The sequence below is a fragment of the Rhinolophus hipposideros genome (genome assembly GCF_964194185.1).
Source record: "Rhinolophus hipposideros genome assembly, chromosome: 19".
NCBI classification, from domain to species: domain Eukaryota; kingdom Metazoa; phylum Chordata; class Mammalia; order Chiroptera; family Rhinolophidae; genus Rhinolophus; species Rhinolophus hipposideros.
Window position 1 is genome coordinate 16,376,426 of NC_138065.1, and position 19,359 is coordinate 16,395,784.

At 34.8% G+C, this 19,359-nt stretch overlaps 1 pseudogene across 1 annotated transcript in view; it reads left to right on the forward strand.

The window, feature by feature from the left end:
- LOC308487654 overlaps nt 1-19,359 on the forward strand; it is a 117,018-nt pseudogene that overhangs the window by 91,606 nt on the left and 6,053 nt on the right. Inside the window, exon 2 of the transcript in view lies at nt 15,509-15,639. The product of the transcript in view is annotated as an uncharacterized misc_RNA (transcript). The remainder of the gene's footprint in view (nt 1-15,508; nt 15,640-19,359) is intronic.

A 19,359-nucleotide genomic window follows, 5' to 3' on the forward strand; every position in this document is an offset into this window, starting at 1 on the left:
AAAGGTACTGGATAGCCATCAACTGTGATAGGATGGCCATCAGCTGTGGCTAGTTGGCGTCAGCTGTAACCAGTGAGCCATTGGCCACTAATAATACTGCTGTGGCTACGCTAGCAGAAAAATGGGGGCTAGTAAGAAGATGGTAGCTGAGCTGGCAAGCATGGATTGCAGTTAAGATGGCAGGTTGCGGACAGTGTGGATCCAGCCTCCAGTGAGACTATAGTGCCGCCAGCGAGAACGTAGTGGTATGACTCCCCCATTTATGGCTCCGTGGGTATTCCTTTTTGGCCTCACCATGTTTTGCGTTCTTATGTGGGGAACAGGACTAGGGACCCCACCAGACGCCTTGCATGACACATGTCTTCCTCAATTTTGCACAAAGCTAATGACAGGTCACACAGAAGAAAATTCACCATTTCAGCATTTGTGTGCATTATCAACAAACACCATAGACTTATATCCCCATTTCTGCCTTCCACATCTCATGTGAGAGCATCCAATTGGAGGAATCTAATTTATATAGAGAGCACAACTGCTGGGAATCTGAGGAATCTAGTTTACCAATCTCTGACATGTAAGAAGGCACAATCAAAAGAGATTATGGCAACTCAACCTACAAATTACAAATTCATGCTTTTTCTTTCTCTTTTACATCTGTACATTCCATTCAGAATATGTTAGTCCTTTACTCTTGTCCACGTGAACTGAACTGTTTTGAGCTGGAATTTTAAGACTGACCATATTGTAGCTAGAAAATCAGTCAGACTATAATTAATTAACCAGATCTGCCTCAGAATTCGAAAGTAACAGGTTTAGAAACGACCTTTAATTTGTTCACTGGGGACTGGAAATTAACAGTCAGGCTCTTAGAAAAAGTCTGCAAGTTACTTGAATCCTTTCCCAGATTACATAATGGCCACCTTTCAAATGATCATATATTCAATTCACTTGGTGCACAAAATTTCTGTCAGAGTCACAGTTTACGCATTGGAAACATTTTCATCTACCAAGGTCCTATTCTCTTGAACATTCCCACCTTTTTTTTTCCTCTCTAAATTCAATCCAAATAACAAGCGAGCAACCCAGAATAAATTCAGAACACAAACATTCATTCTACTAATATAGTGCTTTCAGATATACAGAAGTACCTATATAATAGCTCATCCTCCCACCACAAAGTTTGGAGTTTAATGGAAAGTTTAAAATGTAATGGTATTATAATATAAAGTATAAAACAGCAGGTATAAATTAGAAATATTTTCCTCCACTTTACTCCCTTCAGCACATGCTCTGTACCTCTTTTGCCTCATTTCTCTTTTAACATCTTGTTCTTGAACTTGAAAATTTGGTAATCTAATGTGGCAGTCAGGACAAGTAAATTCAGCCATAAATAATAATATGAAAATCGCTTAAACTTAGTTTCATAGTAGAGTCGCAGACAATAAAGATGTTTGCAGATGTATCTTACAATTCTCCCTTACCAACATTCAGACATCAAGCTCTGTTGATCTCTCTTTTAAAACACTGTTAAATTAGTATTTTTCTCTCTATGCTTCAACACCAGATGCGTGGCCTTAATGATTCTTTAAGCTCCTCTTTTTCCCAGCTTTCAATTCTGTATATATGCATGTATCTGTTTCTGTTTTTCTCTGCTTGTCTCTGACTCTACCTGTCTCTTTGATTCAGGTTGCAAATCCTTATTAAAAATTGTCTTGATTAAGTATCACTTTCTGACAACTCCATGCTGAATACTTTTAGGATTTTGTTGTTCACCATTGAATCAAATTATAGACTTATAAAAGGGATATATTGATATTATTTATCCTATACTTTCATTCCGCACATGAAGAAAATAAGCTTCAGAGAGTGATTTTTCCATTCACTTTGATTTAAACATTTAGTGCCCTCTATATGTCCATTTATTGAGTATTCATCAAATATTTATGCAGTACCCAGACTGGTTCAGCAAAAAACTGTATACACTTTAATTTTGATCTCCCCAATGCCTAGCAGTGTACCTGTCTCCTACAGAGTATGCAAGCAATATTGATTGGATGGATAAATGGGTGTACCAATGGATGAGTGAACGAATGTGAAATATTCCAGGAATTCAGAAATTGCAACAGTCATCCATTATAACCCAGCATTAGTGACTCCTCCCACGTTTCAAAATAGAAGACGCTTAAGGTTGGAAACTTGCTTAGAAATGCAAGCTAAGTTCCTGATTTCAAAGCTGCCTTTGTATAGCAAACTGCCTTAGATATTTCAGGTCATTTTGAAGAATTTCATGGAACTTAGGGATATTGTCCTGCAAACCAACCTTTAGTGCAGCCACTGCCGGTGATGAACATTGTGTTACCTTGCAAAGAGATACATTTCTAGCATATATTACTTGTATTCATTCATACAACACATGTTATTGAGTTAGTGGATAGAAGATTCCTAACCTGTGGAGCTTACATTGTAACACACACAATAAACATAATAAAGTATTTAATATACTACGTTGGAAGCTGATACCTGCCAGAAGGTAAAAAAGCATAGTAAAGCAAGGTTAATGGGGTGTTCTGGGTAATTGAGGGGGCCAGATTATGGGAGTAAACTGTATTTTGAGAGCCAGCCACCTTGGGAGGGTGAAATATGACCAGAGGCTTGAAGGAAGATGAGGTGTCAGGCTGAGGGGAGGGCTGACAAAGCCCTGAGGCAGGAAAACTGAGGCATGTGGTATTTGGAAAAAAAGATGGAAGTCAGTGTGGTTGGAGCAAGGGAACACAGAACTAGAGAGGTCAGGGACATCAAATGACATGAGACATAGAGTGGAATCTCACCTTGAGCCTTGAAGAATGTTTTAAGGATTTCAGCTTTTACTTTGGGTGAAATAAAGAGTGTCTTCAGGTGTTTTTTTTTAAACACAGCTCATTTTTTGCTTCTGTAAAACTTATTATGCAGTTCATCCATTCATATATTTATTCAGTCATTTTCCATAAACAGGTGTCATGGATTGGAAGACTGAGAAATCAGGAGAGTTGGGGTAATTAATGAGTTTCAATAGAGGAAAAATGTAATGTGGTAGAAGGATAAAAATTGGGGGTTAAAGTCAGATATTGGGATTTATGATTTCTGAAGTGAAAGGGTTTCAGAGATTACAAAAAATATTTTCCTTTTTTTTCTGTTGCTTCAAAGTTGAAATTGTACTGGAGTTCTAATCCATGCATTAACCCAACCTAAAATGAGACTATTCCCATCTCTTCTGCTTTCTTACACATAGTTTGTATGTTTAGCTTAATTTAATGAAACTCAATACATTCACTGAGTCTGTGATGTAATAGCTAGGAGCTCCACTTTCCCATATCAGTCAGCCTGGTTTCTAACATGCGGATCATGTAGAATCTATCTCACAGCTTTTTGTGAAAATATAATGAGTAAAGACTTGTGAAGTGCTTAAAACAGTGTATTTCTTTATTGGTAAGTATGACATCAATGATACACATTACCGTAATACTTCCACCATGTGTACCAAAAGAGATTCAGAGATTCCTTAAGAAATAGTTCCTATTTCACAACATTTTAACCTGTTACCTCATTATACGATGCCTTATCTATGACCTAATATTCTATATGCATCTTCTGCTTCCTTTAACAGGTTACATGTTCCCCCCAAAAAAGATAGATGAATAATAACTAAAAATATATGTATTTATTTATAAATATTTAAAGTATTTATATTAAATATATTATAGTTATTAAATTATTTATATATTGTGTATATATATGTTTATATTTATGTTATATATTTGGGAGAAAATGTAAATTAGCTATAGACTGGATTTCTATTAATTTGATAACTATTTCTTTGAAGGGTATTATTTATTCTTGAGCTGAATCTTATTTTCACTTTTGAATATCATTGTGTGATCTGAAGAGTAAGGCTCTGGATATTGGAAACAGAAACCAATTTATGGTTTTCAATTTAAGTCTGGTTTCTTGGATACACTGTAATTTTTCTTCCTTATAAACTACTCGTCCTGTCAGGGTGCTTTCCCATGGAATTAGTCATCAAATCTTCTCTTGTCGACATTTTATAGCTCATTGTCTTTAGATACTTAATGGTGAATTTTCTGGAGATTACTAGAAGCAGTGTTTCCTCATCTGAGCTCTTTGCTCTCTAATTATCTAATTTCTTCACAAGCGTCTTTCCAATAAACAATCTCCTCTTTTTCCCCAAGGTGTATATTCTATAGGGATAAAACTATACAATAATATATAGACATGATATGTATCTTGATATTTCTATGTTGATGAATACGTTCTCCTTATACTTTCTCTTTTTCATATTTTTCAAATTTAAAAAACTGTGATTTATTCATTTTGGATCACAAGCAATGATATTATGACTCTCATAATTTTGCCACAATTTGGGCCCTATGGGTAGCAATATTTAATAACTCTTCTAGTCTAATTACAATATGGAAATGTTACAAACACAGATTGGCAAAAGAGAATATTATGTCTAACACGGTAGTGGTGTGGCAATTGACATTGATGGCTGTGCCAAATGGCAGACTGGCAATTTTAAGAGCCTCTTAATGGCCTTAACGTTCTTAGCTATTTGTCATCTGAGTCATTTCTAGGTTTTATTAGCAAGACACAGGATTGAAATGACTCTACAAATTAATCAACAGATCAACAACAACTACATTTTAAAACAGCAAATTTCTTAAAGGAAATTTAGGCTCACTTAAATTCTATTCTTTAAATATCTCTGAATAATAGAAACAAATACACTCAATTTAAATTTAATAATGCGTATGCCATTTTAAACATTTACATTTTAAAATGGGGAATCGGGTGCTACATCTTCCATTTTATGAAAAAGACTATATTATCTGGATAGAAGGAGCATTAAGCATTACCTTGTCAAATGCTGCAAGCACTTGGAAGATTGCCTTTGCACTAAGTAGGTGCTCCATAAACATTTGTGAAAAGCTCTATGGATTCTACCATTTAATATGCACTCCTTCTCTGTTTCATATGTTCAGTTTACATGACTTATGTTCTTATCCTGTAAACATTATGCCCCCAGAACTGACTTACTGCTTATAAGCTATGTTCTACATAATACATTTTTCCTATTATACAAAACGATTTTATAATTGCATTCTTGTATGCATTTGCTACTTTATTGAACACATATTTATTAGAATCTCCTATGGGTCAAGTACTGTGCGTAGTTCTAGAAGTCTGCCCTTCCGTAGTTTATGATCTAGGGATGCGTACTAGGCAAAATAACACAGACTAAAAATGTTAAGACAGGTTCATTACATGGGTCAATGACAGTATATGGGGAGGTCAATAATAACATTTGGGTGGGGAGAGTAGAAAGACTTTTTGAAGGAAATGATAAAAAAAAAATAAAAGGCTAAGATGAAAAAGACAAGGAGGGGTAAAACAGTTAACTGGAGAGATTGAGGCCGCGGTGCTGGTACCAGCCAGTGAAAACCTATTGTGCACATTGTCTCCCAACTCCAGAATCAGTGACATAGAGTTAACAGCTTGAACTAGACCATGGCGGGAAACCATGGGCATTTTTGTTTGTTTGGTTAATTATCCTCTACACCCATCCAGTTTCCTTCCTAGTGCGTCCACATGGTGACAGGGATAATGAGGACTGAGAACAATGCAGGCAGAGAGAAATAGTAGGCACAGAGGCCCAGGGGCTGAGACCTCATGCCTCCTTAGGGAAAACACTGAATATGGCTGAAGAATGGAGTTGGTACTGGCGAGATAAGCAGAAACTATCATAAAATACCCAGTAAACCATGTCATGTACTATGTTCATACATTTGAAATATTTGAGGGAGAAACAGTTCATAATTTTGTGTGTGTGAAAAATATTAACTTGTTCAATAGAAGCTTCCTGTAACTTATGGAACATATGGAACAAATGGAACATATCATGTCATTTCCCCCAGGGAGGAGAGGTGGTGTTGCTTCTGTTGCCTTTTGTGATTGGTAGTTTCCTTGGAACTGTGTTTCTATTATTTCTTATGAGAGTTTCACTATTGGCATTCGTTTAACTTTCTGAACATAAAAACTATTGTTATTATAATTGTCTTTTTGTCTTCATATCTGTGAAGATGATAGTTTCAATGTTTCCATTCTGTTACCTGCTGCCAGGAATAATTTATTGTTTTTACATAAACTGCACTTTCCCTACCACTCCTACTTTCCCATACAGATGGTAAACAGTGATGAGATTACTTAATTTTCTCATTAGCATGACAAAGTCTGGAACCAGTACTGCCTGCACAGAGGTAGTTTTGCCTGGAAAAATGTTTTTTTCTATAATTTATTGTAGCCATTCCCAGAACATCTGAAGCTATTTACTACATGAATGGAACATCACAGGCAAATGTGGATGTTTTGGAGGGATAATTTCCCTTTATTCTGATCTGACTAGGAGGGGTTCCAGTCCCTGTCTTCTACCATTCATGGGACCAATTGCCCTTTGAATTCTAGTATGTCAGCCCCTCAATGATTAACCTATAGCTGAGCATTGCCTTTTATTAAAATGGGAGAATGTAACATCCTAGTGCTCTGCGGAAGCTATTCACCTTATACTTAGGGGTTTCCTACCCTTAATTCCAATAGTATGGAAGCGACTTTTTGTCCTTTATTTGTATTTGTTTCAGTACAAATAAGGGACAAAAAGTCGCTTCCATACTATTGGAATTAAGTTATTTTTGTTCTTTGTGTTTGTTATTGGAATTTTCCATTTTCTTTTTTTAAGTGAGCTTTTAGTATTATTTTTGTTTTTCAATTACAGTTGACATTCAATATAATTTTTGTTCGTTTCAGGTGTACAGCAGAGTGGTTATACATTTTTATAATTTACGAAGTGATTCTCCCCCCAATTAGTCTGTTTGCCCTTATTTACTTGTATTAATTTGTATTATGTTTTTTATACTTTGTTTATAAGTTGCAGCATTTCCCAATTTTAATACTTGTGACATTTTACACATAGTTTTAAACTTTTATTGAGTGTTATAGAGATTTCATGGAGCCAGTAGCAATTCTTCATTTCTCCTACCCTGATAAAATTTTCAGTTAAGACAACAAGGGAATATCCTACATTTCCAACCCCTCAAATAGTTAAGACCACGTGAAGACAGAGGAAGAGACTGGAGTTATGTAGGATTGTTTCAGGAAAGAGGATTCCTGGCTACGTGCAAGAATTGGAAAGCAAGCCAGATAGCAAAGTCAAAGTAGTTTATTGAATAAAGATCTGCTCTGAGCTAGAGACAAGCTCGATTTCTAGCTCATTGCCTCTGAGCTAGAGACAAGCTCGATTTCAGGTGCAATAGCAATTTTTACTTGGTAGTTTTGTTTGTTTGTTTGTTTTTCTGTATGGAAATGAAGGGGGGGATACTCTATTAGTTCCAGGAAATGGGTGGGTTTTTTTGAGAATGGGGGATACACCCCCTTTCTTGTCCGTATATGGTCCTTTTCAGGAGTGTCATGATGCTGGTGGGTGTGTTATTTAGTATGGAAATGTATTCTAATAAGGGTATAATGAGGCTGGAGGTTACTTGGAGGTGCATCTTGTCACCATCTCAGTCTTGGCCAGTTCTGGCTGGCTTGTGCCATGTCCTTCTTTACTGGTTTGCCCTGAGCTGATGCTTCTGTTGCTTCCTGTCATTGGGTGTCCTGCCCCATCCTATCTCAGGCTCAAGCCAAAGACAGCATGGAGCCACCAGAAATTGGAAGGCTAGGAGGGATTCTTCCTTAGACCTTCTGACGTATGTTACCCTACCAACAACTTGATTTGGGACTTCTGGCCTTCAGAACTGTGAAACAGTCAGTTTATGTTGCTTTATATACCAAGATTATGGTAATGTGTTATATGACAGGCCCTAGAAAACTAATATATTCTGAAAGTAGCATATTCACTGGTGCTAGGAATTAGGACATGGCATTTTTTAGAGCCATTATTTTGACTACAATGTTATATAACTATGTTAACTATCTGTAACTATAAAAAGTAATGTCATCATACAACATTCTTTTAATTTTATGGGCCTATTATATATCATAAATCCAGATTTGTTGTTTCAACTCAGATAGAACAATAAAGCAATAAGATAACTTTATTAACATTAATGACAAATTATATTTATAAGAATATTCAAATACTATCTCGTTATCTATTGCTCTATAACAAACATGTCCATGACTTAAAGGCTTAAAGCAATAATTAAATTACTTCCTTATTATTCTGTGGGTCAAGAATTTGGGCTGTGCTTGTTTGGGGTCTTTCAGTTGTCTGCATTCAGCTGATGACTTGCCTGGGCTCAAAATTGTCAAACTTCACCCATGGCACCAAAAATTGTGAAAAAGTCCAATGGCCCAGCAGCACACTGTATTCTGTTGGTCAATGACAGTCACAGGGCCAGCCCAATGTCAAAGGAAAGGGGAACTGATACAATACTTTATATGAAGAATAAGTAAGGAATTATGACCTTATCTAGCTCATGCACAGGGCCCACTTCACAGGCATATGACCTGCTTCGTTGTACAAGGCTCCACTCTCAAGATGGGACTGCACTTGGTTTAATGAATTACTGTTTACATTGGTAATAAGTTTTGAAAAGTGGTCCCCTAATTTTCATTTTGTACAGGGCACCACAAGTTATGTAGCCAGTTCTGACCACACATATGAACCAGAAAGGTAAAAAAAAAAAAAAAAAAAAAAAAAAACTATTAAACTTATTCTTTATGTGATAAAACTGATTCATAGATGTTAAATAATTTGTGTGAATTTCTATTTATAACAAGTAGTAGAGTAGGATTTCTAATTCTAGACCCTGCATTCTTCCCACTATGCTATTTTACTTACCTTTTATTATAGGAATCTATGTTATTTTTTTCAAGTATAAAAATTTCAAAATTTTATTATGTGTCTGTTATTTGCCAAACCTAGGAGGTTTAAAGTTTTTTAATGTATAATTAATAACATTATTATCACCGTTATGTTACAGAAAGAAAAACCCTATCTCTTCAGTAGCCACAGCAATCCCATGTAAGGACCTGAATTTGTCACGTGCCCACCCCTGGGTCAAACTTTATGACCTGTGGAGTAACACATTTTGATTGACCAGGTTTGAGTCTCTTTCCCAATCCCTAAACTGGAAGTCATGCTAAGTACCACCCAAATCTTATGAAATAAAATGGAAGACGACTAGTTCCCTAAAAACATGGTTGATAGGCAAACACAATATTTCTACTAAGTAATTAAGATGAAATACTAAACCATATTTATCATAGTATAAAACCATGGTCCTTTTAAAACCACAGTGCAGATTTGGGGGACCAATTCTATATTATTACCCTCATCTTGTGACTCAATTCATTTTCCGTGATACTATATGGAGTGATTTACCTGTGTTAGGAAAACACCTATATACATATTCATTGCCTAAATGTGGTATCTTATAGCACACATATAGAAGCACGTATTGTTAGTAAATGGGCCATCCTAATAACTTAGGAATTTATATGTAAATCGGGGCTAGTCATATGTAGATTGTATACTTTATGATATTTTTATGTAGGCAGAACCTATGATCATGATCACAAGAAAAATGTTACTGTAAAGTGACTGTATACAAATCTGCAAGACTGCCATATTTCCCACCCTGTTTTATACCAATCTCTATAGTAGGTAAGTTGTTCATTAATTCATTGTTTGCAATTATGTTATGTAAATAGCACATGGAAGCTAGAAGTCTTCTTTTATCATAAAATATTTTGGTTCAAATCAGTCCTATGGGTTTTCCTTTCTTCAGTATAATCTTATTTCTTGAAATTTTTAGTAAAATACATAACCTATATAGTCATTTCCTGGGTAGAAATAGAGAAATATATACTGTGGACATTTTAAGTGACATTTTTACATTTTAGATAAATCCACTTGTCCTGGGAACAAGTAAAGTAACAAGAAATATGTTGATAAAATATCAAGAACAAGGTTATCTTTAATTGAATTTAAAGCATAATCTGAAAACACGGTTTTAGACATATCATGGCTGGAAGTAGTCCTGAGTTTGCCATTGTGAACTTCTGGGTAATTATGCTATTTATTCTTTTTTATCAGAAAGAGAAGTCTTTGCTACCCTTTCCAAGCAATTCAACAGCAGAGTAGAATAACTATCTTGTAGATTCAAAGAACATTTACCCTTTTTACCTCCTTATAATGGCGGTTACTACTTGTGAATCTAGTACACAGCCTTCCTCTCTTCCTTCTTGATTTTATTTGGATGGAGAAATGCAATGAAATTAACAAAAGCAAACATATGAAAAAAAATTTCTCTAAGCCATCCTTTCACATGGGTTGGGCAATGAGAAGGGACTGAAATTTCTGGAATAGCTCTTTAAAAGGAATTTTCTAATCTGGGAATGGCACCTTTAGTGCTTCTTGCAACTTGTACCTAATGGTAAGAGTTCCAGTAAGCACATTATGTCCTTGAAGTTGGAAACACTGTTAGTCAAAGAGACAGAAGGACTTAAGCCCCTCCAGTGTTTGTGGAACCACCATATCAACAGCTCTGGACTGGCTACCTCTGTAACCGTTTTTACATGATGAGATAATTAATTTATTTAAGAAACTGAAGGCTTTACCGATTTACTGTTTTACTATGTTGAATGCAATTCCCAGGTTTTAAACTGGTTCTCTTTGTGTATCTGAGATTCTGTTTTGTTTTTATTTCCTTTTCCTTTTTTCAACATTCAAACCACCTCTTCACATTAACATCAATGAAGTTAATTATTGTGATTCAGTTCTATTCAGATTTGCATATGTAGTTCATGTAAATGGGTTGGAGAATGTAATTTGTCTACCCAACAACACTAGTTAATTGATGTTTCTAGTAGTGCAGTATTAGGAACGTATAGATGCTTCACAAATACTTGTGGGTTGAATATAGCACTTAAAAAAACAACAACATGTAGTTAGAATCCATATAGAAAATCTAAGTTATAGTTGCTATTTATGAAGAAAAGTATGGTAGACAAATCTAGATATACGGGTGAAACAATAATAATCAACCACTGACAAGTGTTCTGCTCCCTGAAGCATGCAGACTTTCAATTGTGCTTTATCCAGAGCTCTTCAAATGATTTTTGATCCTTAGATAAAGAATCTGTTAATACTTTAAAGTTTTAAACTTAAGATCTATAAAGATTTTTCTATTTCTGAATCTGATGTGTGATAGTTTTACTTAAGCAAGAAAACTCATACATCTAGGTAAGGATATAATGTAATGAAAGAAACGAAATTACCTGAAAGATTGGGTAATTTATAAATTCACACTGAGGGAGATTTAATTCTTTTCCTGTTTTAAAATTTCTGTTATTGCCCACTCACTATCTTGCCTAACTCAAGGTATAAATTTAATATCCTGTTCATCATACAAGAGGATTTTGATATCTCTTAATCACAATTAATTTTCTTTTCTTTTCTTTTCTGTCTTATTGAATGTTGATTTTGTCTTTTTCTGGAACCTATATCATTTTAACTTACATCATTGTCATCTGTGTTTTTTCTTTTCTTCCCTATTGGCGTTTAAGTTTTTAGGACACATTTATAATAACATTTTATTCTTCCTTGTAATCCCCACCATCCAGATTATTTCAGTTGTGGCTGCTCAATTAATATGTCTAAGCACATCCATGAATAACTAAAAGCAACCTCATATTATAATTGCATCCAGGGAGAAAAGTACTATCACAGCATGTGGGGCTATGGGAGATCAGAAAGTTCACATACTCAGCATGCGGATAGCGTTTGTAGCTCAGGTGTTTCTTCAAGCCATCTAATAACTGGGATTGCTCTTTGTAGTGGCACCCAAATTCCCTTAAGGATATGAGTGATAGATAATCATTCTTTTTACTTCATCATTTTTCTTCAGGCTTGTCAAGATATTTCTTTAAAATGAATATTCCTGGGAATACCCAACCCCCGATTCTGATTCAGTTATTAAGGAGTAAAACCCTAGAATCTGAATTTTTAAAAACAATTTAGGCAATACTGGTGTAGATGGCCCAGACACTCTCTTTTGAGAAAGTGTTCCAATTATTTCCTCTTTCCTGTAGTTGGTTGTTAGATTCTGAACATATCCCAAAATGTCTTTACATCACTTGAGGAAAAAACAAATGAGGAAGATATGATGCATCCTGATAAAAGCCCAATTATAATGATAGTAGAATAACCTGACAAGAACTCAAACAGAAATTATATTTTCTTACTATCAACCCAGCTAGAAATGAATTCCACCTGTGAGCTAACGTTTTCATAATGCACAACTTTTTTTGATGAGGAAAGCATGATAGACTTAATTCTGGATATGTGGCTGAAACAATAATGACCACACATTGGCATTCATATGATTTCAACTCAAAATGCCCAATATCAGCATAATTCAAGCTTAGCATGATTTTCTTTACTGAGAATAAAATAAAAACTTGTGTTTGACTTTAATGTTTTTTTAAAACCAATTCAAGCCCCTGAAAAATGTTTGCTTTAACATCTGAATCCTATATACAAAACTGGTTCATATTTTTAGAATTGATTTGGCTTTGAAGTAAAGCATATCCATTTGAAAATTCCATATGTACAAAGTGCACTTCTCAAATTCTTTTGTTAGCTTATTGTTATTTTCATCAAAGTGTTGCCAAACCTGAAGCGCCACTGTTAACTCTTGTCAATATCAAAAAGGTCTTTTAGAAAATTTCTTCCTGTTAGCTATCCTTCCCATCAGGACTTGGTTGAAAACTTTTGACTTTTAATTAATTTACTTTCCTTCTTCTGTGGGTCCGAGCAAAGTATATGACTCCATGGATTATAAGAAACATTTTTTGCATTTTGATTCATACTAGAAAAAGTGCATAGATTCATTATTATTATTACATACAGTTTCAATTTCAACAGTGTCTAATGCTCGTATTACATAACTCAACCTGCCTAGTTAGATCTCGATAAGCTCTCCCATTAATTGGTGCTTCATATTTTCTTGTTTATATGCATAGTGATAGTAGTGTGAAAACATGAATCACAGCCATTTTTTGTCTTTATTTAATAATTGGCAAGCATTTGTTTTGTTTCATGAAAAATCTTGAATTTGAATTAACAGCATACTAAAGCTTCACAACTCAACCAAGAACATGGACAATAGTCACAATATTGGTAAATACATTGTCTATAATTTATTTCAATGATTCTAAAAACTGGTGATTTTTCATAGCAGTTACCTGTATACACTGAAAAAGTTTAACAATTATATCCGTCACAGTTTTTGTAGCTTTCACTTCAGAAAATTGGGCATATTTATGTTCAATATGTATCATACAACAGAAAACAAGGTAAACGTTAGTCTATTCTTTTTAAAATTTCAGTAAATCTGGAACATAATCTTTAATATAGCAGGAATTTTTGACAGATGTAAATGTGAATTTGAAAAAACACATACCCAAAATATTAATTGGTCAGTCTTTCTTATATTGCACATTTTATCTACATCTAAAATATGCAAATTGTAAAATTTTGAATCAATTGATCATTGATATTATTAAAAAGATCTTGTATTATATGAACAATTGTTTGGTGACTTAATTAAAAAAGTTCATTTTTTATAAAATATACATTCTTTTCTTTCACTCATAAGTTTACACAAAATTTCCATAATTTAAATAATAATTTATTTTTGCTATCTCTCCAGGTAATCATAATACCTTATCATTTTGAATGAAATTTGAAGGTCAACCATTTAAATACAAACTAAATAGCAGCCTGAGCATAGCCAAGTTGTTGCTGGAGATATCTGACATGCTATTACAAAGAGGTCTTATTATTTGGATTATTCATCTTGATTATTTATCTCCGCCTATGGTTTACCTTACCTTAGCTAATTACTTAACTTAGCCCTTCAGTTTAGGAAACTCAATAACCATGGTCAGTCTGAAACAGACTCATGTTAACTGTCCTTAAGAGACTGATGTGTTAAACAAGAAATTTTATGCATGATGTTTAGTCTGAAATGAATTTGTCACATGGGTGAAAATACTAATTTCACTCAGTGTGGAAATAACTCATAATCAGATTCTTTGGGGAGGAGATTATCAGAACAAGGTAAATTAAATAAAGCAGCTTTATCAATGATTTCACTTTGGACTGATCTAATCAAACTGGAAACACTCAAAATGCCCACATCTCTATATGTGTGTCCAGGACACAAAGAGCCATAACGTTAGCTGAAGCCCTAATCTTTGTCCCCTTCCCAAGTGTTAGCTATCCTTCCCATCAGGACTTGGTTGAAAACTTTTGACTTTTAATTAATTTACTTTCCTTCTTCTATGGGTCCAAGGTTGATCAACTCACCCACCCCCAACCCTAACTTGTCCCCTTTTCTTCACTATATTTTCTTTTGTTATGTAAATTTGACAAGAATAGCCAATTCTCAGAAAACTGGGAGTCAGCACCTTTGGGGTGATTTTGCTTGGGCATTAATGTATTATTTTTACAGTTCAACTTTTACAGTTCAACAACTTATATTCACACTTCCAATGTTTTGAGAGAAGTCTCCGGCTCCAAGTACTGACAAAAGAGGATGTGCACCGGAAATGTAATATTTCTCTGCAAGTGCTGGTTCTACAGAATACTTGTAAATGTATGATCTCTGAGAAGTGTTTGAAGGTCCTAGCTGACTCAATCCGTTGTCTTTACTTTCACATATACCTCCTTTATCCGTGAAATGTTTTCACACTAAGAGATATTTTGAACATTCTCAAAATTTTGGTTATGGATACATGCAAGGGGACAAATGGTCAGAAACTATCTCCAAGGATTTCCATAAAGATTCGATACAAAACAAAACAGAACAAAACAGAATTTGTTCTAAAGTGTTCTGGCTTTCTCTTATGCTTTTCTCTGAGTATTATTTATAATAGACGCACAAGTCGGATGAAAATTAGTCTTCAGGAAGAATTCAAGCACGCTATATTTTTATACACTGAATTTATGACAATCTTTTAATAAGAACAAGTTCTTAAAAGCCAGGGTTGTTTTATGTTACTTTTCTGTTCTGTTATGCCTAGTACATTTAATATGTGATTCTATTTCTTTGAAAATTGTATCATTTTCTAAAATCAAAGAAACAGACATTGGCATATTTTATTAAAGAAAAAAAATTATTAGGTTCATCATCTATTGGGCTATGAAGAAATAGTAACAATATTTCCATATTCTTTTATTTTCTTATGGAAGAATATTATGCTAGCAGAGTTTAACACGTTGGCTTCTTGGCCTATCCATTTTGAGATTGTTTCCTATACTGTCAGTGTTTTGTTTCCAAGTTATTTTACTGCAGCAGGCAGGACATCTAACTGAATACATTGCTTCACTGAAACAGCCTGGACTTTAATTCTGCAGCAGTCCTGTTACATTACCATCTTTCAGGAGGCCTGTCACTAAGCCATGGCAGAAGGAAAGAGGAGCAGGAAAGGAACATTGATGAAGGCAGTTGCATTCTAGTGATTTCCCAAGAGAAGACAAACAACGATCTGCTGAAGAACTGTGGCTGCCAGCAGGTAAAATCAGGACACTGCCTTTATTTCCAGCATATTAGGAATGTTTCAGTTCTGCCTTCCTCAGCTCGATGAAGAACATGCTGACAGACCCTGACCTTTCATCAGTGGAATCGGGGAATCTGAAGGTTATTTTAGGACGACCTAGCAACAGAGTCATAAGCCTTACAGTTTCTGAGAATTAAGTATGTGGCCTCCTCATTTAGGGAATGTGGTAATCTCTTCAAGGAGAAAAAATAATGCAAAAATAATGTAGGTTACAATATTTGTTACTTGTTTTTTCTTTTTCTTTTTTCCCCCTGTTATGTGGAGATGATTACTCTTACTGCAGAAGAAATGTGTTCCCATCTTGCTGGTGTTCATTGACCCATTTCTTAGAGTAGGTAAGAAATGGATAAATATCTAATCTCAAGATGCAAACTGGCGCTTTCCGATTTGTGCATATTGATGACTGAGTCTTGTCACGCTACAGCTGGCTTCTTGTCCTGCCGCTCACCTATGAGTGCCCTCCCCTCCACTCACACTGAAATTGTTCCCTGCATCCACCCAGTGCTTCTCACACTTTCCTGATTTCACCCATGCTGTTCCTCTGGAACATTCTCATCCATCTTTGCCTGCTATGCTGAACCACGTGTCAATTTCTGTAGTCATCCTTCTTTAAATGCTGTTATCTGAGAAGGTTAGATATCTCTCCTTCGCTCTAACATTAGGTTGTCTTCATTTTAGCACCTTTTACTTTAAGAAGAAGACTAGTTGTTTATTCCACATGAAGTAAAAAATGACTTAATTGCTTTTTGTTTTTTGTTTTTTGTCTCCAATGCATAGCATACCTGCTGAAGTACAGTAGTTTTTATTATTTGAATAAATGCATTAGTAGTGGTTTTATATTTAGTATTTCTTAGAGGAAATAATATTTATAACTTGTCCTCTTAATATAAAGTGGACTCATTTCAAAATTTTAATGGTGATTTTTTTCTACACAAAAAGAGTTCTTAGAGAAAAGACCTATACATTTTTAGGTCCATATAAACAATATGCCCTCTAAGTTTTAGAGAGATTTATGTCTACTACTATTTAAATCGTCAACTACATAAAAATATTTAAACAAAGATAAAGTTGTATACTATTTATTTATTCATGGATTCTACCACCTTTTCACTGTGTCTCACTGCCTTTATGTCAGCTGTTACATCTTTACAAGAATACATCCTGAAATCCCTTGCGTCTTTTATCTAATTACCTCTATTGGCAAAAGCCCAACCTTTTTAAAATCCGACATTGCTAACTCAAGCCCATCTAATTAATTGGCCAACAGATCCATCATTTTATCTAGAAGTTTACTTTATCTCTATCTCTATCGCTCTCAAATCTCTTGTTGTCTTTACTTCTCTCTTTTTGTCCCTCCTGGCTGAATGATTCCAAGCATGGAAACACTCTATCCTATCACTAGAAGTATTTCTACACTCTATATTTTCTCTTGCTATTAAGTAATTTATTTTCTCTCCTTTAGAGCAAGAATTCCACAAACGTTGTCTCTGCTTACAAATCCAATTCTGTTCTATATGTTACAGGAGATAATAATCAGTTGTTGAAGGCAAATGATCTAAAGGTACAGTAGCATACTTAAAAGCAAGTAAGTTTTCATATAGCAAATTTAGGTAACGAGGAATGAGGTTGACCTAAGGCAAATAAAAAGCAGGGACTGAGGATCTATTTGAAATTGAATAGCACACGTTTGCAGTTGCAACAGTATGCACAGTTTTGTGGTATATTTTAGTCATACTTGTCAATTGTGTAGGTTTGGGGAAGTTGAATGTTTAGATTGATCCTGGATTGCAGATATGAAAGGACAGAGGATGGAAGAAATTGAGAAAGCTCACAAAAGAGTAATGATTAAAATAAGCCAGCAACTCATAGTTAGGTGAGGAATATATGAAACTGGGAGGAATACTTTAAACCAGAAGAAAATAGAAGCATACTAAGAGGTGGTTAGGATGAGATCAAAGAGTGGTGGAAGCTAAAACATGGGAGGTGTAGATCAGGCATGACAGGAAATCGTCATCACGGAAGAGGAATTTAGGTTGTGACATCAAAGGACCCTATACAAAACAATGCTCACTGGTGGCCATGACGCTTGTTCTAATAATTGATGGTTAAAATGTGTATCCTTTAACAATCCTTATAATTACCATATATTCTCTTTTAGAACTGTATTGTCTGCAGGGGATAAAGAGGTGTTTGAGCTAAGAAGTTATGTCAGAAAAGGTGTTTGTAGATTTGAGAAAACTTGTACTATTCTCAGACTGACATTTTCTTGGAGATTTCTTGTTCATAAGCTATGAAAGAGAACACCCGTGTTTGCAGTTTTCCATGACATGAAGGTTGTTCTCAGCATCACTCAAACTCAAAGGTACCTACTCTTTCTGTTATGTCTTCTATGATAATGCCTAATATGTCTTTAGTTTATTATTATCATTATTTCTGAAAAGATGCCACACATGTAAACTAAGAACGTAAAACCAACTCCAGGCAAGGCCAGGACAACCTGACCTTCATTATCACATTAGTCATTTTCCATATCTTTCTTTCTATCTCGCTCTCTCTTCTCATTTTTATGACCACACATTAATGTCTATCCAAGCTCCTACTCCATTCTAAAGATTTCCCAATTTCTCCTCCTTCTTCTGATAGCATTTTTCTTTGAATTGTTTATTTCCACTATTCATTTTGCTCTTTAACTCTGTATTTTCTATAGAGCTATTGAACTTTTTAATTTATGTGTCTGCTTTTCTCAGTAGTGTGCTTTATTATTCGTGGAGACAAAGAACTCTTATTTATTTGTGTAGCACCTATAAGAGAAGGAGATGAATAAGTTCTTTTAGAATTGAATTGACTCAAGAGGAGTTGTCAGTAAATTGGGGGATGGGAGATGTACAGGGAAATAAGTCTGTATCTTTGAAGACTACTCTGGTCGCCACCCTTTCATCATCTCCTGTATTAATCCAGCAGTTTTGTAGATTATTTATCTGCACGATGTTCTGTGAAGACAATAGGGAGGAATTCATTATGCTTTCAAGGCAGCGCATGGTACTAAAGTGGTTACAGGTCACTGAATTTTCCATTATTCTTGGGAGCTCTTAATTGCACATACTATTAGTATTGTTTCTTTTCAGGCAACAGAAAAATGAGTATTCATAAATGCTGAGCATATCAGTCCATAAACGTGCAAATTGTATATGCTGCTTAATGTAGTGTTGCTGATGTAGCCCAGCTGGGTGTATGACATATATATTCCTTACTCACTAACGAGGCTGGGAGAAACTTGGGAGTATGTGTTTCTGAGTCCTGCTTACTGCCCTTACTTCATGAATAGGGTCATGGCCTGGATGAGGTTTCTTTCTTCAAAACAAAAGCCTAGTTTTCCAACACAAAAAAGGCAAAAAGTGACATCCTTACATATTTTTACAAATATTATTACCGAATTTAAAATTTCTGTAGTCTTTTCTTGGGAGGGGGGAGTAAGAGTAATTTAGAAGATTTGAAATCTGTTAATATGTATTCATGGACAGCTAGTTTATAATTACTGATATTCCTATTAAACTGAGTCTCTTATGGATGTTCACAAAATAACAACTTAATTGTAAAATCCACCAGGAATACTGTTAACATTAACCAGCCAAGATAACACTATTTCAAGAAAGATGTTTTTACTCACATCATAAT